General features: G+C 43.5%; 1 long non-coding RNA gene across 2 annotated transcripts; it reads right to left on the bottom strand.

The window, feature by feature from the left end:
• Positions 1 to 27,849, bottom strand: LOC140105724 (uncharacterized). 2 transcript variants are annotated; one of them, XR_011850630.1, is made up of 3 exons: positions 27,600 to 27,849; positions 12,752 to 12,914; positions 1 to 506 (listed from the first exon to the last, which is right to left on the bottom strand). It is a non-coding gene; the product is annotated as an uncharacterized lncRNA (long non-coding RNA). The 2 variants fall into 2 exon arrangements; XR_011850629.1 differs by lacking the exon at positions 1 to 506 and adding an exon at positions 9,412 to 10,240.
• Between the last annotated feature and the right edge of the window lie 66 nt (positions 27,850 to 27,915).

Below are 27,915 nucleotides of genomic sequence, written 5' to 3'. Positions count from 1 at the left end.
AAGGAGGGAGGGAGACAGCAGCCGGAGAGAGGAGAGAGGGAGGGGGAGCCCTGGCCATAAAGACAGGAGGATGCAAGACAGGGAAATAGGACACCCAGAGCAGAGGAAGGGATGTGAGGGCGATGGATAGACAGATACAGTTAGGGCCAGAAATATTTGGACAGTGACAAGTGGACAAGTTTTGTTATTTTAGCTGTTTACAAAAACATGTTCAGAAATACAATTCTATATAATATGGGCTGAAAGTGCACACTCCCAGCTGCAATATGAGAGTTTCCACATCCAAATCGGAGAAAGGGTTTAGGAATCCTAGCTCTGTAATACATAGCCTCCTCTTTTTCAAGGGACTAAAAGTAATTGGACAATGGACTCTAAGGGCGTCTGAAGGCGTCTCCCTCGTCAACCTGTAATCAATGAAGTAGTTTTGCATTTGGAAGCTGTTGCTGTGACCAGACAACATGCGGTCAAAGGAACTCTCAACTGAGGTGAAGCAGAACATCCTGAGGCTGAAAAAAAAGAACAAATCCATCAGAGAGATAGCAGACATGCTCGGAGTAGCAAAATCAACAGTCGGGTACATTCTGAGAAAAAAGGAATTGACTGGTGAGCTTGGGAACTCAAAAAGGCCTGGGCGTCCACGGATGACAACAGTGGTGGATGATCGCCGCATACTTTCTTTGGTGAAGAAGAACCCGTTCACAACATCAACTGAAGTCCAGAACACTCTCAGTGAAGTAGGTGTATCTATCTCTAAGACAACAGTAAAGAGAAGACTCCGTGAAAGTAAATCACATCTAGATGCAAACCATTCATCAATTCCAAAAATAGACAGGCCAGAGTTAAATTTGCCGAAAAACACCTCAAAAAGCCAGCTCTGTTTTGGAAAAGTATTCTATGGACAGATGAGACAAAGATCAACCTGTACCAGAATGATGGGAAGAAAAAAGTGTGGAGAAGAAAGGGAACGGCACATGATCCAAGGCACACCACATCCTCTGTAAAACATGGTGGAGGCAACGTGATGGCATGGGCATGCATGGCTTTCAATGGCACTGGGTCACTTGTGTTTATTGATGACATAACAGCAGACAAGAGTAGCCAGATGAATTCTGAAGTGTACCGGGATATACTTTCAGCCCAGATTCAGCCAAATGCTGCAAAGTTGATCGGACGTCGCTTCATACTACAGATGGACAATGACCCCAAGCATACAGCCAAAGCTACCCAGGAGTTCATGAGTGCAAAAAAGTGGAACATTCTGCAATGGCCAAGTCAATCACCAGATCTTAACCCAATTGAGCATGCATTTCACTTGCTCAAATCCAGACTTAAGACGGAAAGACCCACAAACAAGCAAGACCTGAAGGCTGCGGCTGTAAAGGCCTGGCAAAGCATTAAGAAGGAGGAAACCCAGCATTTGGTGATGTCCATGGGCTCCAGACTTAAGGCAGCGATTGCCTCCAAAGGATTCGCAACAAAATATTGAAAACAAAAATATTTTGTTTGGGTTATGTTTATTTGTCCAATTACTTTTAAGCTCCTAAAATGTGGAGTGTTTGTAAAGAACTGTGTACAATTCCTACATTTTCTATCAGATATTTTTGTTCAACCCTTCAAATTAAACATTACAATCTGCTCTTGAATTCTGTTGTAGAGGTTTCATTTCAAATCCAATGTGGCGGCATGCAGAACCCAACTCGCCAAAATTGTGTCACTGTCCAAATATTTCTGGCCCTAACTGTATATAATGGGATGGATACAGAGATAGAGAAGGAAGAAGGTAGTATAAGATGGGGATAGATAGAAGATGGATGGAGAGAGAGAGAGAAATATAGGAGAAGTAGGTACACAGCAATAGGAACATAAAGGAATTTGAGATGGGATAGATAAATAGATCAATAGATATAAAATGGATAAATGTATAAGAGATAGATAGATAGATGATAGCTAAATAGTTAGATATGAGAAAGATAGTTATGTGATAGAAGATGGATAAAAGAATAGTGGATAGATATATATTAGATAGATATATGATAGATAGATATGAGATATAGAAAAAGGCTCCTTTCAAGCCGAAACGTTGCTGCACATGGAATAAAAGGAAACCACTTTTCAACCACAATTGGACTTCGGAGTGCTGCTTGTTTTGACTTTATAGATAGATATATAGATATATATGAGATAGATAGATAGGTAGATAGATAGATAGATAGATAGATAGATAGATAGATATGAGATAGATAGATATATATGAGATAGATAGATAGATAGATATGAGATAGATATGAGATAAATAGATAGATAGATATGAGATAGATAGATAGGAGATAGATAGATAGATAGATATGAGATAGATATGAGATAGATAGATAGATATGAGATAGATAGATATGAGATAGATAGATAGATATGAGATAAATAGATAGATAGATAGATATGAGATAGATAGATAGATATGAGATAGATAGATAGGAGATAGATAGATAGATAGATAGATATGAGATAGATATGAGATAGATAGATAGATATGAGATAGATAGATATGAGATAGATAGATAGATATGAAAAACGAAAAAAAGAGCAGCACAGTCTATCCAAAGTCAAAAATAAATGGGTGTTTGTGGGTGCTATCCTAGTACTCTTACCAATAGAGTCCAAATGTAGAAAACAGAAACTGGCAGCACTCCGTTGGGAAAGGCTGGGATACAGCTGAAACGTTGCATAGGATGGAATAAACGCCCGTTTTTTTCACACTAACGGAGTGCTGCCAGTTTCTGTTTTCTAGATAGATAGATAGATATGAGATAGATATGAGATAGATATGAGATAGATATGAGATAGATAGATAGATGATAGATATATATGAGATAGATAGATGATAGATAGATATGAGATAGATAGATAGATAGATAGATATGAGATAGATAGATAGATAGATAGATATGAGATAGATAGATAGATATGAGATAGATATGAGATAGATAGATATGAGATAGATAGATAGATAGATATGAGATAGATATGAGATAGATAGATATGAGATAGATAGATAGATAGATAGATAGATATGAGACAGATAGATAGATATGAGATAGATATGAGATAGATAAATATGAGATAGATAGATAGAGATGAGATAGATAGATAGATAGATAGATATGAGATAGATAGATATGAGATAGATAGATAGATAAATATGAGATAGATAGATATGAGATAGATAGATAGATAGATATGAGATAGATATGAGATAGATAGATAGGAGATAGATAGATATGAGATAGATATGAGATAGATAGATAGATATGACATAGATATGAGATAGATAGATAGATAGATAGATATGACATAGATATGAGATAGATAGATAGATAGATAGATATGAGATAGATAGATAGATAGATAGATAGATAGATAGATAGATATGAGATAGATAGATAGATAGTTATGGGGGTCATTTATCTTTTTTTTCCTTGTCGTTGGTGAAGGGGGAAATAAGATAAATGACCCCCCCTGTGTGTACAGTGTGAGTATTTCTCCCGCTGGTGTGATGTCCTGTAGGATCAGGGTAGAGCGATGCTCTGCAGTGCAGGATGACTTGTACACGTTACAGACTATTATGTCCTTATAAAACCCGTCGGTTTTCATGCATATTACCCATTCCTGCCCTGTGTTCCTCAGCATGGAGCATTAGTCAAGGAGAAGACGGCACAGAACCTCTCAAGTGCCTTGAATGTTTTATGAAGATGGGAAAATCAGAACTAAGACTGTAATAGACGGCGCCATGTATATTTCCAAAGTACAGTGTCTGTTACCAGCACTGGCATCACTGATGGGAAAGGATACTCAAAGCCTGTGGCAAATGTGTAACCTGCTCTTCTTAAAGGAGATCTGTCATGTCTGACATGGAGTCTTATTTACTGCTGGCATGTTATAGAGCAGGAGGAGATGAGCAGATTGTACATAGTTTCCTATCTGCTGGCAGCATGTTATAGAGCAGGAGGAGATGAGCAGATTGTACATAGTTTCCTATTTGCTGGCAGCATGTTATAGAGCAGGAGGAGATGAGCATATTGTACATAGTGTCCTATCTGCAGGCAGCAAGTTACAGAGCAGGAGGAGCTGAGCACATTGTACAGTGTCCTATCTGCAGGCAGCATGTTATAGAGCAGGAGGAGCTGAGCAGATTGTACACAGTGTCCTATCTGCAGGCAGCATGTTACAGAGCAGGAGGAGCTGAGCACATTGTACAGTGTCCTATCTGCAGGCAGCATGTTATAGAGCTGGAGGAGCTGAGCAGATTGTACATAGTGTCCTATCTGCAGGCAGCATGTTACAGAGCAGGAGGAGCTGAGCACATTGTACAGTGTCCTATCTGCAGGCAGCATGTTATAGAGCTGGAGGAGCTGAGCAGATTGTACATAGTGTCCTATCTGCAGGCAGCATGTTACAGAGCAGGAGGAGCTGAGCACATTGTACAGTGTCCTATCTGCAGGCAGCATGTTATAGAGCTGGAGGAGCTGAGCAGATTGTACATAGCGTCCTATCTGCAGGCAGCATGTTACAGAGCAGGAGGAGCTGAGCACATTGTACAGTGTCCTATCTGCAGGCAGCATGTTATAGAGCAGGAGGAGCTGAGCACATTGTACAGTGTCCTATCTGCAGGCAGCATGTTATAGAGCTGGAGGAGCTGAGCACATTGTACAGTGTCCTATCTGCAGGCAGCATGTTATAGAGCTGGAGGAGCTGAGCAGATTGTACATAGTGTCCTATCTGCAGGCAGCATGTTACAGAGCAGGAGGAGCTGAGCACATTGTACAGTGTCCTATCTGCAGGCAGCATGTTATAGAGCTGGAGGAGCTGAGCAGATTGTACATAGTGTGGGTCATTTACTAAGGGCCCGATTTGCGTTTTCCCAACATGTTACCCGAATATTTCCGATTTGCGGCGATTTTCCCTGAATTGCCCGGGATTTTGACGCACGCGATCGGATTTGGCAGCACGGATTTGGCAGCACGGAACGCGCCGCTGGATCGGGAATGGGCCGGGTAAGTAAATCTGCCCCAGTGTCCTATCTGCTGGCAGCATGTTATAGAGCAGGAGGAGCTGAGGAGATTGTACATAGTGTCCTATCTGCAGGCAGCATGTTATAGAGCAGGAGGAGCTGAGGAGATTGTACATAGTGTCCTATCTGCAGGCAGCATGTTATAGAGCAGGAGTAGCTGAGCAGATTGTACGTAGTGTCCAATCTACAGGCAGCATGTTACAGAGCAGGAGGAGCTGAACAGATTGTACTTAGTGTCCTATCTGCAGGCAGCATGTTAAAGAGAAAGAGGGGCTGAGCAGATTGTACATAGTGTGCTATCTGCAGGCAGCATGTTATAGAGCAGGAGGAGCTGAGCACATTGTACATAGTGTCCTATGTGCAGGCAGCATGTTATAGAGCAGGAGGAGCTGAGCACATTGTACATAGTGTCTTATCTGCATGCAGCATGTTATAGAGCAGGAGGAGCTGAGTAGATTGACATACACTCACCGGCCACTTTATTAGGTACACCATGCTAGTAACGGGTTGGACCCCCTTTTGCCTTCAGAACTGCCTCAATTCTTCGTGGCATAGATACAACAAGGTGCTGGAAGCTCCTCAGAGATTTTGGTCCATATTGACATGATGGCATCACACAGTTGTCGCAGATTTGTCGGCTGCACATCCATGATGCGAATCTCCCGTTCCACCACATCCCAAAGATGCTCTATTGGATTGAGATCTGGTGACTGTGGAGGCCATTTGTGTCCAGTGACCTCATTGTCATGTTCAAGAGACCAGTCTGAGATGATTCCAGCTTTATGACATGGCGCATTATCCTGCTGAAAGTAGCCATCAGATGTTACAGGGTACATTGTGCTCATAAAGGGATGGACATGGGCAGCAACAATACTCAGGTAGGCTGTGGCGTTGTACCAAGGGGCCCAAAGAGTGCCAAGAAAATATTCCCCACACCATGACACCACCACCACCAGCCTGACCCGTTGATACAAGGCAGGATGGATCCATGCTTTCATGTTGTTGACGCCAAATTCTGACCCTACCATCCGAATGTCGCAGCAGAAATCGAGACTCATCAGACCAGGCAACGTTTTTCCAATCTTCTACTGTCCAATTTCGATGAGCTTGTGCAAATTGTAGCCTCAGTTTCCTGTTCTTAGCTGAAAGGAGTGGCACCCGGTGTGGTCTTCTGCTGCTGTAGCCCATCTGCCTCAAAGTTCGACGTACTGTGCGTTCAGAGATGCTCTTCTGCCTACCTTGGTTGTAACGGGTGGCGATTTGAGTCACTGTTGCCTTTCTATCAGCTCGAACCAGTCTGCCCATTCTCCTCTGACCTCTGGCATCAACAAGGCATTTCCGCCCACAGAAATGCCGCTCACTGGATGTTTTTTCTTTTTCTGACCATTCTCTGTAAACCCTAGAGATGGTTGTGCGTGAAAATCCCAGTAGATCAGCAGTTTCTGAAATACTCAGACCAGCCCTGGCACCAACAACCATGCCACGTTCACAGGCACTCAAATCACCTTTCTTCCCCATACTGATGCTCGGTTTGTACTGCAGGAGATTGTCTTGACCATGTCTACATGCCTAAATGCACTGAGTTGCCGCCATGTGATTGGCTGATTAGAAATTAAGTGTTAACGAGCAGTTGGACAGGTGTACCTAATAAAGTGGCCGGTGAGTGTAGTGTCCAATCTGCAGACAGCATTTTATATAGCCAGAGGAGCTGAGCAGATTGTACATAGTGTCCTATCTGCAGGCAGCATGTTATATAGAGTAGGAGGAGCTGAGCAGATTGTACATAGTGTCCTATCTGCAGGCAGCATGTTATAGAGCAGGAGGAGCTGAGCAGATTGTACATAGTGTCCTATCTGCAGGCAGCATGTTATAGAGCAGGAGGAGCTGAGCAGATTGTACAGTGTTCTATCTGCTCCCTCCGTCTGTCCTGCATTGAAACATGCAGATTCACTGCGGGGCTGTCATGTGATCCAGGGTTTACCGGATCAATGAGAGAAAGTAAATGTATCAGCCCTATTAATTATGTATGTGCAGGTGCTTAGCCAGGAGCAACATATACCACAGCGCTGTACACAGATTGTACACACAGTCATGTCTTATTGATAGAGATATCTCAGGTCAGTGTCACCTACAGGCTCCCTGTCCTTCTTCTTGGGATAAGGTCCAGTCACTGGTCTCAAGTGGTTTCACAGGCAGCAGTACACTGTCATCCAATTTTACTTCTTACAATTCAAGCATCATAAATCCTTCACGCTTACTCTGTACACTGAGATTTATGACAAAAACTGCAAGATGTGCCCTCCCCCCCCCCCCCCCAGAATATAAGTAGCAGTAGGTCAGCATACAGCCCTCAAACTGATGCTATAGAGAAATCTGAAGCTGCAGGGGATACAGTTTTCTCCTTTACTGCATACTCAGAGATGAGCTCCTGTATCTAAGCTACCATTATATAGCCATCCATGTTACACAGAGGTGAGCTGTTTTATCTAATCTGCCGTTATATTGATATTCACCTTACAAAGAGCCGAGCTGCTGTATCTAAGCTGCCCTTATATAGGCATCTATCTTACATATAGCTGAGCTGCTGTATCTAAGCTGCAAATATATACGCATCCACCATACATAAAGCTGAGCTGCTGTATCTAAGCTGTCATTATATAGACATCCACCTTACATAGAGCTGAGCTTCTGTATCTAAACTGCAGATATATAAGCATCCACCTTACATATAGCTGAGCTGCTGTATCTAAGCTGCCATTATATAGTCATCCACCTTACATAGAGCTGAGCTTCTGTATCTAAACTGCAGATATATAAGCATCCACCTTACATAGAGCTGAGCTACTGTATCTAAGCTGCCATTATATAGTCATCCACCTTACATAGAGCTGAGCTGCTGTATCTAAGCTGCTATTATATAGTCATCCACCTTACATAGAGCTGAGCTGCTGTATCTAAACTGCCATTATATAGTCATCCACCTCACATAGAGCTGAGCTGCTGTATCTAAGCTGTCATTATATAGACATCCACCTTACATAGAGCCGAGCTGCTGTATCTAAGCTGCCATTATATTCCATACCCTACCTGAGGGTGTTATGGGTTTAGCCATTACTGTGATGGTATTTCAATGAGGATCACAGTCCTTGGCACTGCTACAAATATTTCATTGAAAAACTTTGCAGAAAATGTAGTTGAAATCTTTTACTGCATAAACTTTACTTTGTGCATTTCAGTTACACAAAAAGCAGAACTAGCAAAAAAAGATAATTACAATGTAACTGCCCCTGGGGTGACACCTCTAGATGTGTGAGAGATGTACAGAACAGATTGTAATAGAAAGAACAGCACTAAAGAAAGTTATAGAAGACAATGAGATATGTATATATGGGGAGACAAGCTAACATTAATTGTCTGCAAGTAAGAAGAACGTTCTGGTGTAGTATTTCTATCTTCCTACACAGGGGGCAGTATTATAGTAGTTATATTCTTGTACATAGGGGGCAGTATTATAGTAGTTATATTCTTGTACACAGGGGGCAGTATTATAGTAGTTATATTCTTGTACATAGGGGGCAGTATTATAGTAGTTATATTCTTGTACATAGGGGGCAGTATTATAGTAGTTATATTCCTGTACATGGGGGCTGTATTATAGTAGTTATATTCTTGTACATAGGGGGCAGTATTATAGTAGTTATATTCTTGTACATAGGAGGCAGTATTATAGTAGTTATATTCTTGTACATAGGGGGCAGTATTATAGTAGTTATATTCCTGTACATAGGGGGTAGTATTATAGTAGTTATATTCCTGTACATAGGGGGCAGTATTATAGTAGTTATATTCTTGTACATAGGGGGCAGTATTATAGTAGTTATATTCTTGTACATAGGGGCAGTATTATAGTAGTTATATTCTTGTACATAGGGGGCAGTATTATAGTAGTTATATTCTTGTACATAGGGGGGCAGTATTATAGTAGTTATATTCCTGTACATAGAGGGCAGTATTATAGTAGTGATACTCGGTATCAGCTAGAAAAATTATATTCATTTTTTAAATACTCTGCAAGTTCCATAGTAGATATACATGGATGTAGCTGTATGTGGGTGGGTAGGGGCATTTCTGTCTCATTGAGTGCATTCTGTATGTGGTGTATATGTACACTCAGAGTTGTGTGTTTGCCTCGAGGCACAAACAAAGGGATGAAGGAAGTAATGTAGAAGTGTAGAAGTATCTGACGTATAAATAGCGCTCAGTGCGTTCACTTTACATTTGGTTTATAATATGTCGGAAGAGATCTGCCCGGAGCGAGTGACAGCCTCATCCTATGACTGCTCACTGCTAGGGAACGATATGGGGATGGAAAGAATCAGAGGCCCTTAAGTTCTTAAAAAAATTCTGTAACCTTTAATTTTTGGCTAAATCCTATACGATGATCAGGCAGAGATGCTATCCCCTGTCTCCTGGGGATCCTCAGCAGTGGACACATAAATCTCAGACCGTGTTTTTCAATGAACAGGAAGAAGTCCCCTGAGAGGCGAGAAAACTTCACCCTCCAGGGGGCAGTGGAGGGGTTACCTTTTGTGTGCCTGGTCATATTGGATCTAATGGTAGACAATGGAAGTAATTAGTGGGGTATATTCACACAGGAAGGAAATGCTGATTTGTGCATGAAAATTATGCAAATTTACAGCACGTTCTGTGGTAGATTGATCACAATGTAATCATACATTTGTGAATGTTGTTAGTAGCAGCAGGGCTGTGAAATATAGCTTCATATTCCAGGATTGTAGTTTCTCTAAGTGCACTAGGGGTGTCTTGACACTGTTGTGCTCTCTGTCATTTGTTTTAGGTATTGTTCTTGCAGAGATGAGTAATCAGGCCTTTGTGTATGTTGTCAGTTGCAGCAGGATGTGAACTATAGATTCATATTCCAGGATTGTAGCTTCTCCAAGTGCACTGAGGCTCTGTCTTCCCATTGCTGTGCTCTGGGCTGTCTGCAGCCTGTATGCACAAGGGGTGTCTTGACACTGTTGTTCTCTGTGAATGTTGCTAGTAGCAGCAGGACTGTGAAATATAGATTCATTTTCCAGGATTGTAGTTTCTCTAAGTGCAATAGGGGTGTCTTCACACTGTTGTGCTCTGTGCAATTTGTTTTAGGTATTATCCCTGTAGAGAGGAGTAATCAGACCTCAGTGTTTATTGTTGTAGCAGCAGGACTGTGAAATTTGTATTTATATTCCAGGATTGTAGTTTCTCTAAGTCCACTGGGGGTGTCTTGACACTGTTCTGCTCTGTGCGACCAGTTTTAGGTATTGTTCCTGAAGAGATGTGTATATGTTTTTAGTTGCAGCAGGACTGTGAAATATGGATTTGTATTCCAGGAGTGTAGCTTCTCAGTGCACAGTGCACTGTTGGAATGTCCTCACACTAATGGGCTTTTAGCTCCCTACATTGAACTGCTCCACAGCCCCACACCCTCACACAGACTTTGTAGCAGTTAAGAGCTCAGAGCATAGAGCACAGCAGTGCGAGGCCACGCCCCCAGAGCACAGCAGTGTGAGGCCACGCCTCCAGAGCACTTGAAAAGATACAATCCTAGAGTAGAAATCCACATTTCACAGTACATAACACTGGCTGCACTGCTGACAGGAAGAAAGACTTTATTGGTGAGGTGAATATAAGGAGAAGGTTAGGGTCATGCCCTTTTATGACTATCATTGACTCTTTATATGGCTGTAAGCACACAGTGCAATCAAACAGAGGTATTGTAATGTTGGTGTAACTACAACACACCTGAGCGCTCACCCTTAGACCCTGATAAATAGGTTAATGTATGGACAAACACAGTATATCCCGGTGGGTGATGCTGCGGAGCACACAGCCCGGGCAGTTCAGCCATCTGTGTACACGGCAGTATTTGCTTGTGATAACGTCCATGCCATTGTGTGCAAAGCGGCAACAGTGCAGAGCCATGAAATGCCGAAAAATAACCTACCCAAAGGGTGATGGCACACGTGGCGTTTTAAAAAACGTATGCAATTTTTGAAAACGCATCCGTTTTGACAGGTTTGACTAATTATCTTAATTGAAACCGGTCAAAAGCGCATGCGTTTTTTGACTGCTTAAAAACGGGCCAAAAACGTGTTCAAAACGCCACGTGTGCCATCACCATAAGAAGAGGCAACATAAGAAGATGACTGAGGTGTCTACGAGGGATCACATAGGGAGCTGCAGCATCACTATAGGGGACCCCTCTGCGCTGATGTCCTGTGCGCTCTACATCTGTTCACCATTGTGTGTCTAATCTATCCCTGCTCAGCAGAGCAGAATGTACCAGTTAATGGGGTGATTAGGGGGTGATAGTCGCCATCGAAAACACCTTCTCAGAGCGTTATCACTTGTGTAGCCGTGATACCGCACGTCTTCTCTGTGTGCACTTTATTACAAGCAAAGAAGAATCTCATTGTCGCTGCCTCTCATTTTACTCTCCGGGACATGGGCCCCAAAAATGTAACATGTTATGTAGATCCACCAGATGATACATATAGTATTCACTAATGTCAATGTTTTATGACAATGCAGATACATGAGCATTGCCTCAACTGGGTCACACTGACACACACTAACATCTGGGGGTACAAGACGGGGACGCTTGGGGGACAGACACACTAAGGCCGGCAGTACACGGGCATTTTAAACCCATTTTTTGGCCGTTTTTAAGCAGTCCGTTAGAAAACGCATCCGTTTTTGACCATTTTTCCCAATTATCTTAATTAAGATAATTGGAAACCGGACAAAAAATGGATACAGACTGCTTAAAAACGGCCTAAAACGAGTTCAAAACGGCATGTGTGCCACCACCCTAACATCCAGGTGTACAGCATAGGGACCCTTAGGTACTGGACACAGACACTTGGGAGACAGTGACAAACTGACACTTAGGGGCCAGGACAGGGACACGCTGACACTCGAACAGGTAGGGACACAATGACACTTAGGGGCCAGGACAGGGACACGCTGACACTCGAACAGGTAGGGACACAATGACACTTGGGGTACAGGACAGGGACACGCTGACACTTAAGGGGACAGGACAGGGATGCGCTGACACTTGGGGGAACAGGGGCCCGCAGACACTGGGGGTACAGGACAGGGACACGCTGACACTTGGGGGGACAGGACAGGGACACGCAGACACTGGGGGTACAGGACAGGGGCCCACTGACACTGGGGGTACAGGACAAGGACACGCTGACACTTGGGGGAACAGAACAGGGACACGCTGACAATCGGGGGATAGGACAGGGACACGCTGACAATCGGGGGACAGGACAGGGACACGCTAACACTTGGGGGAACAGAACAGGGACACGCTGACAATCGGGGGATAGGACAGGGACACGCTGACAATCGGGGGACAGGACAGGGACATGCTGACATTGCTGACCATTAAATATTTTTAAGATTATCATCATTTTTCATTCTCAGATTCAGCAGGGGAGAGACGAGCTGCTTTCACATATCTCCCATATACTGCACACAGTAAGGAGTAGACCCTGCTGCTCCATGTCTTTTCAGTAGAGTTTCATAACCAGCATCAGCATGGCTGATGTTATACAGCAGCACTGAGCAGTATAACAGCAGATCCAAAATTGGGTGAAACAATAAAATACTTACTAGGAGCAGCATCAGTAGATTTTTATGTATCTTTTTCCTGCAGCTGCTCCTCTCTTTACCTTCTCCGGTCAGGAGCTGTAACCAGATCTCTCAGTGAATGATCTCCTATATTTGATTTCATCAGGTACTTGATTTCTTATTATCAGAAGGCAGGAGAAGGAGCCTGAAAATTGGGGAGAGACATGTCTTTAATAAAGCATATTACAACATTTCTTATCTGTGCCCCGATCAGTTATGGGAAAAATTGAAACCACATTTATTTTCCTATTGGTTCCCAGATTTCCCAATCTGTAACTGATTGTGGCATATTCTATGAAATACAAGGACTAGGGATGTGTAATCACTCGGACCATGTCGTGTGCCCAAGAGCTCACATTCTAATCCACCCTGTTTTGTCGGATGCCTATAAAAGGGGTTCAAATGTTGCAGATTTTGTGATTCAATGAGACTGAATTGCAATACCACGCATAGCCACTATACAAAGTGTGGCGCTGTGCATAACTCGTGCACACACACACACACTGGTCTCTGAATGATACAGGAGGTGGATCCCAGATTCTACCAATCCGGAAATGACCATCAAAATATGGGTCTTCAGTATTTCAGTTCTGGAAAATCCCTTTAAGCTAATTCTCAGGTCAGTATCAGAGGGACCTTATCTGTAATGTTGGGGTTTTTCTCCACTTTCCCTTGAATGCAGTAATTATCCGGCTATGTACACAGGGACGGTGCAGATAGAAGACCCCCCCCCCCCTCCTCCTCCTCCTCCATGTGATTGATGTGCTAATGCATTGTGAATGGTTAATGGCAGGGCTCATCCCCTTAATGTAGTGGAAGGGCCATTGTGGCAGATCTAGGGGGGGGGGGGGGTTGGGTTTGGATGCTGGGCAGGGTGCAGTGGGCGCCCGTCACCTTGTTTTGTCAGCCTAGCAGATAGCGGGGGAACAGTAGGGCACCTGGTAAAGGCTGACAGCCCGCCGCTGCAGAGTACACATCAGATAACCGACCAAGTTCTGCAAGGCGCACAGATCATTTTAGGATGTTTCCCCCTTTTTCAGGACCTCTGCTTGCTTTCCTGCTTGATATCCATTGCATTGTTCTCAAAGAGCAGGGCATTATGATGATGAGATGCAGGTGTCTAGGTCCATCATGGTATTTCCCATGTTACATATCATACACGGGCGTAACTGGAGGGGGTGCACGGTTGCAACAGGGCCCAAGAGCCTGGGGGCCCATAAGGTGTCACTTTCCTATATGAAAACAATAGTACTATAAACCATACATTATATTCGGGGGCCTGGCACAGACTGATATCATATACATGTCGGAGGACCTCTTTATGTTCCACGATGTCTGCCGGAGAAGCCTCCCACCATACACCCTGTGGATGTCACCTGCTTTGGCGGCAGCTACCTGGCGCTGGTTAGTACAAGTCAGGTAGTGATCCCCCTCATATCCCTAAATCCTCCCCTAGTCTCTCTCACTCCTTGTAATGTGTGATAATGACATTGTTCTCACACGTATAACCTTACACTCATCCAGATTTCATTTCATTTGTCATTTCTCAGCCCAACCTCCTAATTTCCTTAATTCCTTCCGTAGTGCAAGATTATCCTCCTCCGTTGCTAATTATCCCATTTTAGGAGCGGTATAGTAATTTTTTTTTTGATTCCCGACGAGGAACGAGTGTATCCATAGTAACATATGTAACGCAGGCGCTGTGGACCCATTGGCACACAATTTTGTAACACTAGGGGTATTGGCTGTGTAGTTATCCTTTAACCCCCAGGAAAAGGTTGCTACCTCTTGTGAGTATTCCGCATTTAGTGATGCATAGAACTAAAGAGACATCCACAGGATATGACATAAATACCAGGGGCCACAGGTGACATCTGCGCCTGTATCCCGGGTACAGGTCTCCCTGTCCCTGCAAGGATAGAACTGTTGTTACGTCTCCATTCAAGAGCAACGAATGTATCCCCTAGCCACAATTTTGATAGATTTCAAAAAAGGAAACTTGGGGAAACCCAAGGGTTTACCCCATCCCATCTGGAATTCTGTTCATGAACCAGGTGGCTCAGGATGAGCTGGTGGTGGGTTTGAGGTTGCGGTCACATGTACCACTAGCGCTGTGTTTACAAACGTGTAACGGCCCCTAAGAGCTTATTGAGGTCTTTAAAGAAAATCTACCATCAAAATCCATCATGATTACACTTACTGGTAGATCCAGGCACCGTGACTCTTGTATTTTCTTATATTTGTTATCCGTGGCCTCCTTCCTTCTAAAATCAATTTTTTAAATTATGCTAATCAGCAAGGGTGCTGGGGGGATTACCAGATGTAATCACAGTTGGAAAGGGAAGTGCTCCTGCGCAGTGTAACAACCTGTGAAGCTACAACACAGAGAGGCTCTAGTAACACCCCCTTCAGACTCATTAGCATAATGATAAAAGTTGATTTTAGAAGGAAGGAGGATATTGATTACCACAGTCACTGTGCCTGGATCTATGAGTAGATGTCCCTGGTTTATCATAATGGATTTTGATGGTAGATTTTCTTTAAAGGCCTTTTCAGATTTATTTTATTTTTTTAGAACAGCAGTCTGAACTTACATCCTGAGGGCACGTTCACACGTTGCGTTTTGGCCTGCGCTCTCATTGCGTTTGAAACGCATCGCAACAGCTGAGGAGAAGTGATTTGCCTAATTACATTACTGTTTACATTTCTTAACACAATGTTAATGTGTGCGTTAACATCACATCTACAGTGTTTTTGTAAACTCAAATGTTAACAGTAATGTAAATCACTTCTCAGCTGCTGCAATGCGTTTCAAACGCAGGCCAAAACGCAATGTGTGAACGCGCCCTAAGACCTTATGCTCACAGCCCTATATTGCAGCAAGCTCGTGGCCGCCATAGAGGTACATTGAAGTGCACAGCAGTGTGAGGACAGACCTCCAGTGCAAGCTACACTACTGGAATACAATACTAGAATGGAATGTCAGGGATGGAATGTATCCAAATCACCGCTGCAGATTCTAGGTCCCGGAATTCGACCTTTGCAATACAGAGGTTAAGCCTCGTTCCTCCCCTGCAGCAAAATTGCAGCTTGAAGCGGCTGTAGAAACCATCTGCTGCAGCAGAAATCACTGCAGGTCGTGTTGTTATCTCTAGATCATAAATTGCATCTGTCGTCTGGATCGTGTATGTTTCGCCTCGTAAGGTTTTACCTTGTTCGTATTTTTCTTTTTTTGCGTTTTCCTCTATGCAGATGTTTTCTATGTCTAGACTGATCTATATTATTATTCTGTGTGTTTTTTCGCAGTTGCTGCGTCTTGAGCTCACATTTCACGCCTGTAACTGCTGACTGTGTACGCGATCAGCTTATTCCCATCTAGCAAAGTCATCGGGTATTGATGGATCCTCCTTGCAGAGTCACCACTTACAAGCATATGGCACCCACCCCCCTTCCGCCTCCGTCATGTGAGGGGTTAATAGAAATGGTGCAGTCCCTCTCCTTTCCTCTTGCAGATCCTTCTTTTACAAGTGAAATCACCCTGCAGCAGGAGCAGCAGCGTCAGCTCATTTGAATGGATTTGTCTGTCTCAGCGTCCTCCTAATTGTGGCGCGGGAGCATCTTGTGTGTGTCATTGTATCCCTGTACCTGAACAATACATGGCCGCCGCATCTCCGCGACGCTGTCCCACCCGAGCCCTGGATGTGTAGTGGCTGATGTCTAGCGCAGCCCATGTCTACGTCCCATGTGTTTTACTGAGCGCGGCCGCACTGCACCCAGGCAATAAAAGGATTACTGCAGCATCCCGCCTCGTAAAAGAAATTAATCAGGGGAATTATTATAATGAGGTTTGACCTCCATCGCGGAGGATGATGTCACGTAACGCAGTGGTGCGATGTCGCCATACACTGGGAGCCATCATTGTTCTCCAGCCTCCATACCTAACAACCTAAATCCTTGTCTTCTCTGATCTGAACCCCCTCAGGCCGTATTGTCTTTCCTCCCCAGATGAAATTCATTATCCACCCCCTTCCTCCTCCTCCCGGCTCCTGACTGCAGCCTTCCCAGATACCTAGAGATGTCCATACAGGTTTCCAAGCAGTCCTGTAAAACGAAGCAGGGGGATTTATTACAAGCGGAAGTTTATACAGTCAGTTTTCTTTGCTACAATTTGCACCAAGTGTATCAAATGCCATAAATCTGCTGCGGCTTTAGACAGGTGGCGGAATCGCTGCGGGACGTCCATAGCGCAGAGTCTGACCACATACGTGCCGCAGCTTTCAGCCATGATTTATCCACGACTGGGCTGGAGTTCTGCATTTAGATACCGCAGCAATATAGGACGCTGCATGATTACTTAAATCCCATGATTTATAGTGTAACAGCCAGCGAAGCTACAGCACGGAGGGGCACTGGTAAGGCCCCCCCCCCCCCCCCCGCCCAGAGATCTTAGGGGCGCGTTCACACAATGCATTGCATTTTTTTATGCATTTTTGATGCATTTCAAAGGCTTTAGCTTTGGTCACATGCAAAGTTTCCACTGCGTTTCCACTGCATCTGCTAAAACGCAATGTAACTTCAGCATGTGATCAAGCTTGAAGCTTTTGGCCGGTGACACACGTGGCGTTTTGAACCCGTCCATTAAAAAAAAGCATGCATTTTTTGAAAACGCAGCCGTTTTTGACCCGTTTTAATTAAGATAATTGGGGAAATCGGTCAAAAACAGATGCGTTTTTTTGAACGCATTGCTTAAAAACAGCCCAAAAACGGGTTCAAAACGCCACATGTGCCGCCGGCCTTTGCAACATGTCAAAAATGTATAAAAAAAACCACGTGTGTGAAAGCGCCCTCAGGGTCATTAACATAGCTATACAAGTTGATTAAGTGTCCCTGGTTTCTCATTGTGGATTTTGATGGAAGATTTCCTGGTGACACAGGAGGCGATTTTGTTGCGTTTTTGAAGGCATTCAAAATGCAACGCAAACGCCACATGTGAACGTAGACTTTGGGACCCATAAGTAGTACCCATAATAAGAACTAAACATTCTAGTGGGGGGGGGGCTTGTTACAGCTTTTGCAGTTGGGGTTCAGCAGCTCTGAGTCGCTCCTCTTCCTCTGAAGTATTTACGTCTGGACGCAAAGTTCTTGAAAACACTAAACATTCATTAAATTGTATTTACTTAATATGAGAAAATGTATTTAGACCAGAGGCAGAGGCTGCAGGTTCTTGAGTAATTCCTCTCTTTCTGGGCCTCCATCCTATGAGTTACACACCAGGACTTATCTTACAAACACTGCTGCAAAATCTACCCCTTAAAGGGGTTGCCCCAACTGTGATCGATATCACCTGTTCATAGGATAGGGGTAACAATCTGATCGATTTTGGGGGGTCCAACCACAGAGATACTTGACCAATCATTACGAATAACAAGAGAGATGGAGGTCCCAAGTGTCAGTTCTCCAGCAATGAGGATGTTATCTTCTATCCCTTTAAGGACGCTGTCACATGTCTCGCTAGGCGTCCGTTCATAACGCGACGCTAGCGCACATGGTTCGGTCCTCGGCCCGAACGCACATGCATTTAGAGGGAAACGCATGCAATTGATAAGCCGATTCAGGGAAACGCATGCCGATTCGGACCGAGGTCCGCCCCCTGTGCACTAGATTTGCTTTATGAACTGATGCCAAGTGGAACGTGTGACAGCAGCCTAAAGGAAATCTACCACCAAATTGGATTGTAAACCAATCACACTGACATACTGGTGCCTGCCCCCTCTGGCAGGATCTGCTCTTCTTTAAGCTTCCTTTGCCCTTGCTTTTAAGACAAAAAACTTTTAAAATTATGCAAATTAGCCTGAGGTGATTCAGGCTCCATTAAAACCATTTGATTTGATGCATTATGAAGCAAACATACCTTGAGAATGCTGTAGCTACACTGATGCAGGATCATATCTTGGTTAATCCCTGAGTTGAGTGGTTTTGCTGAAAAAACAATTATAACATTCAGGACCTTGGGAAAGCTGGGTCAGGCTGGCTGCCTACATAAACACACAGAGTTTTTCATTAGACATGGAGACATGGAGGTTAGTCAAGACATGACTAATCAACCTGAGCTGGATCACTCATACACAGCAGTTGAGGGATGGTGCAGCAATTGATTATTTTGCCTTCAGGCACAACCCAGGGATTACATCATCCTCTTCTGCAGTGAATAACTAATGTGCTATGAGAAGCCTCCATTATCTTAAGAGCTTCATTATCATAATTTTATAATTGTTTTATCAGCAAAACCACTCAGCACAGGGATTAACCAAGATATGATCCTGCATCAGTGTAGCTACAGTATTCTCAAGGCATGTTTGCTTCATAATGCATCAAATCAAATGTTAGGTTTCCTTTAACACCTATGGAGCCCGGAGCCCCTCAGTCTCAATTGCATAATTTTAAAAGCCTTTTTTTTGTAAATCCAGGGCATAAGTAGCTAAGAAAGAGCAGATCCTGCCAGAGGGGGCATGCACCAGTATGTCAGCTTGCTTGGTTTACAATCCTTAATCCTGGTGGTTGATTTCCTTTAAGCTGATCATTGTCATTCCAGTTATTTTGACCTGGGGAAGGAGATCCCCTGATCAATCATGTCTGAACCTTCATTTGCAGCAGATGTCGGGGGACTTTTGGGCTACAGACATAAGACTTCAGCAACACAAACCTGACAGCTCAAAGCAGCTGCGGGGAAGTAATCATGACAGTGCAGTAAACCTCCGCACACCCTATTTGCTTGAGGTTGGCATTGACCCTGCGGTGACTGGTGCTAGTAGGGTGGCACTGGTCCCCTCTATCAAAGTACTGCCAGGAGGATCAGGAAGAGGAAATTAAGTTAACTAGTTGCTTAAGCAACTTTGTAGTTAAAACAGGTAATAGGACTCTCATCATCCTCTGAGGGGTTTATATAGAAACACCTGGAGCTTCAGGCTGTGACATCTGTATTACAGACCTGCATCCTAAGTACAGGAGGCAACGTCTCATTTACATACTGAAAGCCCTGGAGGTGTTCATGAAACAAAGTAGCAGAAAGGAAGTGGCAGTCGCCTTCCCCTGCACAGATGTGACGCGTTCCTGGATTGCAGTCACTTACCTGGTGCCTTTCAATGGTGACAATTCTCACGGATCATTCATTTATCTCCCCCCCCAAACATCCTGTTCCCTCAGGTCACACCAAAGCAGGTTACTGCTCTGGACAAAGGGGGTCAGTGGCCACCAGGTATCTCTGGCGCTGCTTATCCCAAGTGAAAATTGGAGATTTGAAATCTACATCACAGGCTGCAGTGTACTCCAGAGCTGCATTCACAATTCTGCTGCTTTTACTGAAGCAAAGTTTCAAGTATGTCGACAAATAACTTTTGTGGCCGCAAGTTACCGTTAAAATACTCCCCTGCTGCTCTCCACCAACATCTGTATCCACAGTACAAGATGACAAGTCACCAATATACACACTGGAGATATTATAGATACTCCTCTACACATCAGCAATCTAATAAGTTACCCACTAAACACCAGGGGTGTTATAAGCAACACACTAGAGACCAGGGCCACTGCAGGTACCCCTCTAGACATAAAGACTATAATAAGTAGATGACAGGGAATAAATATGTACCCCACTAGACAACAGGGACAATATAAGTACTCCACTAATCAGCAGGCACATTATAAGCAACCCACTAGAGATCAGGGCTACTATAGAGACTTCTATAGACATCAGGGATAGAATAAGTTCCCCACTAAACACCAGGAACATTATAAGTATGTCACTAGAGACCAGGGCTACTATAGGTAACCTCTAGACATTAGGGGCATTATAAGTACCCCACTAGATAACAGGAACAATATAATTATCCCACTCATCACCAGGGACATTATAAGTACTCCACTAATTCGCAGGGACATTATGAGTACCCCATTAAATATAAGGGATACTATACATACCACACTAAACACCAGGGACCTTATAAGTACCCCACTAGATAACAGGGACATTCTAAGTACTCCACTAATCACCAGGGACTTAATAAGTACCCCATTAAACATCAGGGACATTATATGTACCCTGCTAGACATTAGGGCTATAATAAGTCCCCAATTACACACTTGATAAATTTGATAAATTCTACGTAACCACTACAGGCTAGGGCTATTATAAGTACCCCACTAGACATTAAGGCTATAATATCGGTATCTTTATAGACATCAAGGCTATTATAAGTACTGCACTAGACACCAGGGCTAATATAAGTACCACACTACATATCCGAGATATTATAAATACCCCGCTAGACACCAGGCCTATTATAAGTACCACAATATTTATCAGGGCTATCATAAGTACCCAAATAGACACCAGGGTTATTAGAAGTACCACACTAGACACCAGGGTTATTAGAGGTACCACACTAGACACCAGGGTTATTAGAAGTACCACACTAGACACCAGGGTTATTAGAGGTACCACACTAGACACCAGGGTTATTAGAAGTAGCACACTAGACACCAGGGTTATTAGAGGTACCACACTAGACACCAGGGTTATTAGAGGTACCACACTAGACACCAGGGTTATTAGAGGTACCACACTAGACACCAGGGTTATTAGAAGTAGCACACTAGACAACAGAGCCATTATAAATACCCCACTAGACACCAGAATTACCTCATTAGGCACCAGGAACATCATAAGCACTACATTAGACACCATTAGTAGCCTATAAGATGCAAGGCATTGCATATTATACATCAGGGAGTAAACTCATTGGTCCAATGTCTGACCGGGTTACTGGTCCCAGAACTGGGTCCCAAACCTCTAGTAGAAAACAATCCAATCTTCAGCTGTTTTGAAGCTAATTGCTTGTATCAACTTACCAATTATTAGACTGCATTTATTATATGATCTATTTGTGCAGGTGAGAATAATAAAGTGACGGCACATGTGATATTCTGACACCAGAATCAGGACCGGGGATAATATTACTCTTTTGTATGTCAGGTTTTCATGTCTATTCCCCAAATAAAGAGTGTGACACAACATTGGAGTCATTGTAACTACACACAAAGTGATAATTATATTGCAATAAAAGAGCAAAAGCAATAAGTGCTGGTACCATTCAGGGGACAGAGCAGAACTGGGGCATTCAGCACACCGCCGGGTCGTGACCATTAGGTCCCAGAATGAAAAAGAGGCAATAAACATCGAAGACAGGACAAAGAAAAAGAGAAGACAATAAGAAAGGGAGGAAGAAACAAGAGCGGGGAAAAGTAACAAAGAGGGTTGTAGGAGGGAGATTAAGAAGTGGCAGATATTGGGGGAAGGATGGAGAAGAGGCGAAGCTTCTGTCCCAGTATCCACTAAGGACTTGGGTACATGGTAGTGAGCCAGAACTTTAGTAATAACCCAGTGGACTATAAATCTATTAGACACCAGAGGCATTACCATGGAAGCTCTCATCCAGGGCCGCGTCTAACCCTCTAGACACCAGGGATGTTATTCAGAACTTTCTAGAGAATAAAGATATCTAAAAAGCAAGTAAGTCATCCTGAGCTGTAATGGAAACAGTACTAGTGCCCTGTACTCAGAAGAATATATACAAGATCCTCAATGAAACCAGAACTTTATCCAGGAATAATATCTAGGACCCTCTAGAAACCAGATATATTATCCAGGACCCCCTAGAAACCAGGAATATTATCCAGGGCCCCCTAGAAACCAGATATATTATCCAGGGCCCCCTAGAAACCAGGGATATTATCCAGGACCCCTTAGAAACCAGATATATTACCCAGGGCCCCCTAGAAACCAGATATATTATCCAGGACCCCCTAGAAACCAGGGATATTATCCAGGGCCCCCTAGAAACCAGATATATTATTCAGGACCCCCTAGAAACCAGGGATATTATCCAGGACCCCTTAGAAACCAGATATATTACCCAGGGCCCCCTAGAAACCAGATATATTATCCAGGACCCCCTAGAAACCAGGGATATTATCCAGGACCCCCTAGAAACCAAGGATATTATCCAGGACCCCCTAGAAACCAAGGATATTATCCAGGACCCCTTAGAAACCAGGGATATTATCCAGGACCCCTTAGAAACCAGGGATATTATCCAGGACCCTTTAGATACCAGGAATATTACCCAGGGCCCCCTAGAAACCAGATATATTATCCAGGGCCCCCTAGAAACCAGATATAGTATCCAGGGCCCCCTAGAAACCAGATATATTATCCAGGGCCCCCTAGAAACCAGGGATATTATCCAGGGCCCCCTACAAACCAGGGATATTATCCAGGGCCCCTAGAAACCAAGGATATTATCCAGGACCCCTTAGAAACCAGGGATATTATCCAGGACCCCTTAGAAACCAGAGATGTTATCCAGGAACCTCTAGAAACCAGGGATATTATTCAGGACACTCTAGAAACCAGGAATATTACCCAGTACCCCCTAGAATCAAGGGATATTACCCAGCACCTCTAGAAACCAGGAATATTATTTGGGACCCTCTAGAAACCAGGGGTATTATCCAGGACCCCCTAGTTACCAGGATTATTATCCAGTACTCCCTAAAACCAGATATATTATCCAAAACCCTGTAGAAATCAGGGATATTATTCAGGACCATCTAGAAACCAGCAGCATTATCCACGACCCTTGAGAAACCATAGATATTATCCACGACCCTTGAGAAACCATAGATATTATCCACGACCCTTGAGAAACCAGGAACATTATCCATGATCCCTAGAAATCAGGGACAATATCTACAACCCTTTGGAAACAACTGACATTACTAAGGACCAGGGTGATTATTCAGTACCATATTAAACCTGGGACATTATTCAGGACCCTCTTCAAACCAGGGATATTATCCAGGATCGTCTAGAAACCATGGATGTTATCTACAACCCTTTGGAAACCACTGACATTATTCAGGACCCTCTTACAACCAGGGCCATTCTCTGGAATCTTCTTGAAACCTGGGACATTATTCAGGACCATCTAGAAACCAGGGACACTTTATCCCAGACCTCCTAGAAACCAGAATCACTCTCTCAAACCCTTTGAAACCCGGGAGCATCTTTGAGGAACATCTAAAAAATGAGGCATATTAAGTAGGACCCTCTAGAAGGGTTATCCAGATTCCTCTAGAAGCCAGGGATGTTATTCAGAATCCGAAAGCAATCAGGAACATTATCCAAAACCCTCTAGAAATCAGTGGCACTACCCTCAACCCTCTAGAAACCAGAAACATCCAGGATTCTGTAAAAACTAGGGACACTAACCACAACCTCCTAGAAAGTCTACAACCCTATGGAAACCACTGACATTACTAAAGACTCTCTTATCCAGGACCCTTTAGAAACCAGTGGTATTATCCAGCGTTCTCTAGAAATCAGAGGCATTATTCTGGACACTCTAGAAACTAGGGATATTATCCAAGATGCTTTAGAAACCATGGATATTATCTACACTTTGGAAACCACTATTAAGGACCGTCTTATAACCAGGGCCATTTTCTGGGACCCTCTTGAAACCAGGGACATTATCCAGCACCCTCTACAAACCAGAGATACTATTTTGAACTCTCCTCCCACCAGTGACATTGGGGCTAATTTACTAAGGGTCCGCGGATCGCACTTTTGGCGTATTTTCCAACATTTTCGGGATTTCTCGACATCAGGAATCTTCTAGCTGTGTTACTTTAAACCCTATTCCCTATCACTTTATGCATGTAAGGGGTTTATTTATTTCTCAGCTACTGTTTTCCTTGGTGATACATTTGATTGTCTCAGAAGAAATTTTTTTCTCCTGATAACAGTGGCTACTAGTCACATCAAAGCCTTGACCTCTAGCCGTACATGGGTGAGATGAAGGGTTCACTCTCTATCAATGCATCTCCTGTTTACACTGAGATAATAAATGTAATACACTGATATTTCATTAAGGTCTCCGTGTTTTGTGATGAATATGTACTTTTTGGGAAATTGCTTGTTAATTAATGATCTGCATTATTATCATTTAGGGCACCCATTAGATTGGGGGCAGTAAGGGGGCTGTTAGGTCTGCTCCAGCGACAAATGCCAAGATAACTCTGATCCGGGAAGTGTAACTCCGTAGATATCATGGGCAATAACAGCCATGGCATCTATGAAGTCGTACAAAGGGTTGGATAATGTTCTCCTGTTTTGTCATTTACTGCCTACAACTTTCCTACTGATGTCTGATGATCTGATCAAGGGGGTTTGACCCCTAGGACCTCCACCGTGAACAAAGTTTCCCCCTAGTGATCAAATTATTTATTTATTGACTATAGGACTGACTGATGTATATGTCGGACACCTATAAACAAGATAACAAACATTATAAAACAAAATAGTTAATCAAACTACATCTGATAATGCAGCATCCGATAGACCGGAATATCTGACAATCTGGCTTTCCTCAAGATGTTCTGATGATGGATTACTAGGAAGTTTATCACATTGCTTCTCCCTAATCATATGGCACCCATCCTAATGAGATGAAGTAATTCATCCGCTGCGCGTGCGGTGGTTGTGTGAGCTTTTTATAAAACGCTCCGGGGGGAAGGTTTGTGGCTTCATACAAATAAAGTTTTATCATTGCGTAATGAAGTGTTTACAAACTTTCTAAGACACTTAATGTTTCACTTTCTCACAACACAATCAGGAACATGAAAGAACATGAAATTCTCAAAGCTTGTATCAAGTCAATGTTCTGTAAGATAAACAGATCAGCAGAAAAAAAAATGTTCTTCTGCCTTGACAGTTTGCTACAATGTATCAGTGCAGGTTACAGATGGAGACAGGGTTGTTTAGATAGTAACAAACCCTTAGGTGTGAAAAAGCACAAAGTATGAATCTGTAAGATGAAGAGGTAGGTGCATCAAGTCCAACCTACAACCCTAGAGTGCCATCCTTTTCACCTAATTCACCCGTATCCTTATTCCCTTGGTCTCTCCTCTGCACCTGCTGTAGCTCAGCTCTGTTCATCTTACACAGAGGTGTTCAGCACTGAACACAATATTCCATGAGATTTATATGACTATATCCTTATCATATCTGCATCTCTTCATGTGTCCCGTAATTTTATCTCCCTTGGCAGCAGCTGCCTGGCACTGAAGCTAAGTTTACTGTCTACCAATACTCTGCTGTCGTGTTACCCAGTGTTTTCCTATCAAAGACAATAGTTATACTTTTCATTTCTTCAGCCCAAGTGAATCCTCCACAAATCCCAGTAATACTATCAAATTCCCCTCTGTATATATTACATTACAGGGCTTAGTATCATCAACGAATGTTGAAATTCTACTCTGTAAAGCATTTATGAGGTCCATGTCTATGTTTTCATAAAATAAGTTGTTACGGCAGAGTATGTAAGAGTCAGCAATAGTCTGGTTTTTACCTATTTTCCTACATGAGCGTAAGATCTCCATAGTGTGTGGGTCTACAGATTGTAGCAATGGAGTCTATCGGAGTTACTATCCAGGTGGATCTGCTTGGGAACAATGTTTCTTTTTCGGGGAGACTTACATGTCTCATAGACCCAGTGTGTGGGGAATAGTAACCTTATTATACATACATGTTGAGGAATGAGGGTCTTTAGGTCCACACATCTGGAGGGCATTGAGTCCAGCTTCCTGGTTTGAAATCACCGGCCCCCAAACCTTCCTGTTATAATGTACCCCCCTCTACTATTTCTACAAGCTACATATAATCAAATAGCAAAAGGTGCTAAAATTAAAGGGGTATTCTCGTCTGGACGCTCACATTCAGTTTCATTAATCTTCCATATATAAACATTTCTTCAATTGGATGTTATTAAAAAAAATGTTCCTGTGTGAACATAATTTCTCATAAATGTAGTCATGTTGTCCCTTAGAAACGAGATGGCTTCCTCGGATACGACCACGTCACACTCTGGCAGCGGTGGCCAGACTTGGGATATAGAGTCCTGCCTGACCTCCTGGATTCAGCGATCATCACCACAGGACTGATGTGGGATTTGCAGTAACTCCCGGACATTTCATATACAAAAACCTTTTGTTTCTTTGTGCAATCCCTCCAGCAGAGGTGGCCGTATCCGAGGAAGCCATCTCGTTTCTAAGGGACCATATCACTACATTTATAAGAAATTATCTTCACACAGGAACATTTTTTTAATAACATCTAATTGAAGAAATGTTTATATATGGCAGATTTATCAAACGGAATGTGAATGCCCAGACGAGAATACCCCTTTAAGGCAGACGGGCACTTTCATCTCCTCCTGGGATCTGAGAGTCAGAGCTAAGGACTAGGCAGTAGGGTTATTGTCAAGACCCCATGACGGGAGCGGGGGCTATCGGTAGCAGGATGCCGACAGCAGACGTTTACTGAGGAACACGTGCAGGGGCGTAACTTTAGGGGGTGCAGAGGTTGCGATCGCACCCGGGCCCAAGAAGTTTAGAGGGCCCTTATGGTGTCACTTTCCAATATGAGAAGACTATTACTATACACCATACCCCACTGAACACGTGTTACTTCAGGTCTCGTTCACACGACGTTCAACGTGATGGAAACGCAACGTTACCTCAGCACGTGACCGCGGTTGGAGTCTTTGGATTGAGCACCGTGTGAACGTGGTTTTAAGAATTTCTTTGACTACATAATAAATCTGCCAGTGGGGAATCCCTAGGGCTCTCCCTGAGGTAGCGGCCATATTGTCCACAACTGAGAGAAGATGGCCACCAAAGTTGAAGTAGTTAGGCCCCTTGTCAATGTTACCTCATACTGTTATTGTGAATGGCTGTAGCTTGGCACTGACTGAATGGGTGACTCACTGTCTGCACTAGTGGCTGGCCTCACGCCCTCACCATGTTACTAGTATATTTTTATTTTCCTGTCATAATCAGGATTCCTCATCTTCGTTTTCCCGCCCACCGCGCTGCTTTTATATACGGGGAGGCCCCTGCTGACGTCGTCGGAAACCCCTAGAGGTGTATGGAGAAGATGAGGAGAACGTAGAGAGCAGCACGATGCTCTCTAGCCCCGCCTCCCCTTCATGTCTAGACCAATGGGCGGCCGCCGTGCCGCCGCACCC

This window comes from Engystomops pustulosus, chromosome 11 (assembly GCF_040894005.1).
Source record: "Engystomops pustulosus chromosome 11, aEngPut4.maternal, whole genome shotgun sequence".
Taxonomy (NCBI): Eukaryota; Metazoa; Chordata; class Amphibia; order Anura; family Leptodactylidae; genus Engystomops; species Engystomops pustulosus.
The sequence above is the reverse complement of the archived record's forward strand: the minus strand, read 5'-3'. Positions and strand labels throughout refer to the sequence as shown.